The following is an 859-nucleotide window of genomic DNA, read 5'->3' on the forward strand; positions in this document are numbered from 1 at the left end:
TTAAGGTCACTTTACCTCAGCCAACAAAGCCACCCGACTCGATCTAGAGTCAATCAATCGCGGATAGTCCGCGCACTGTCTAGCTCGAGGTGAAGGAACTCTCACGTGCACCTCAGCTGGCAACAGCTCACCGTACTCCTGTCCTAGCCGTCTGGCGGCGAACGAATCGCACCTCACCCAACAACGGCCTAGGTTCAATGACTTAGTCACCCGGCGGCGAAATTGTCGCACACACGCCACGACAGTGGTTCAGTCAACAGGCGGTAGGATCCACAAACTGGCTAACTATCCGGCGGCGAAATCGTCGCACACACGCCACGACAATGGTTCTCTAGCCCCTGGGCGGCGAGATCGTCGCACACACCCGACACCACTTTGGGTGTAGCAGCAAGCAGCGGGATTCCGGAATCCATATCACATCAACCAAGGGTTGGTCTTAACCCTATGGAACTGACCTCTCTAGGTCTAAGCATTTATCTCCTAGGTCCAATTGACTCTAGGTTCAACATCCTTTACACAATCTAAGTTATTACTTTAGGTTTATGGCTTTCACATTCTTAACCTAGGTTTATTACACTAGGATCATCATTCTTTTCCAACTTAGGTTCACTTAACTCTAGGTTAAGCAGCTTTCATTTCACAACCTATGTTCTTTACATTAGGTTTAACATCACTCTTATTTAACCTATGTTCTTTACATTAGGTTTAGCATCATTCTTATTTAACCTACGTTCAAAACTCTAGGTTAAATGCCACTCGATCTATAGGTTTATTCATGTCCACCTATATATATTCCTTACTTAGCATTCTCAACATGTACTTGCATTCACTGTTTTTGCATCATACTTATCATCTATAC

The sequence above is a fragment of the Ananas comosus genome, linkage group 3, assembly GCF_001540865.1.
Source record: "Ananas comosus cultivar F153 linkage group 3, ASM154086v1, whole genome shotgun sequence".
Lineage (NCBI taxonomy): Eukaryota > Viridiplantae > Streptophyta > Magnoliopsida > Poales > Bromeliaceae > Ananas > Ananas comosus.